The following is a 718-nucleotide window of genomic DNA, read 5'->3' as shown; positions in this document are numbered from 1 at the left end:
AAATGTCAGCGCAAAATGTTGCCACACGCCAACAGATATACGCGAATAAAGCTCAGTGCACAACAGCATGCAAGGATCGTACGAAGAGAAGAGGAAATATACACAAAGAGAAAATAGTCAAAGGTACGATGCACACACAATCACATGTTTCGAATTAACACGGGAGGAGAGAGTGCGATCGCGGGCCGCCTCACGTGTATGGGTTTGTGGGCGAGCTTTGGACCAATTGTGATGGTGATGGTGATGATGGTGGTGATGATGATGATATTGATGGTGATGACGGTAATGATAATGATCATTATCATTACTATCAACTAGTAGTGCTGTTATTGTAATTACTATTATAATTACCATTATTATTATTGTTGTTGTTGTTGTTATTTTATTGTTATTATCACCATTATCATTAATTCTTATCATTATTGTCATAATCTTTTATTATCATTATCATTATTTTCATCATCATTATTATCCTTATCATCATCATCATCATCATCATCATCATCATCATCATCATCATATTCATCAGTATCAATATCGTTACTATCATTATCATTACAGTCATTATTATTATCATTGTTGTCATTATTTATATTGTTATTATTCATATCATATCTTTGTTGTTGTCGGTATCATCCTTATCATCGTTATTTTTATATTAACATTAACATCAATGTTGTTATCATTATCATTGCCTTTATTATTATTAACTATACTA

The sequence above is a fragment of the Penaeus monodon genome, chromosome 41 (assembly GCF_015228065.2).
Source record: "Penaeus monodon isolate SGIC_2016 chromosome 41, NSTDA_Pmon_1, whole genome shotgun sequence".
Classification (NCBI taxonomy): Eukaryota; Metazoa; Arthropoda; class Malacostraca; order Decapoda; family Penaeidae; genus Penaeus; species Penaeus monodon.
This window is presented reverse-complemented; position numbering follows the sequence as displayed.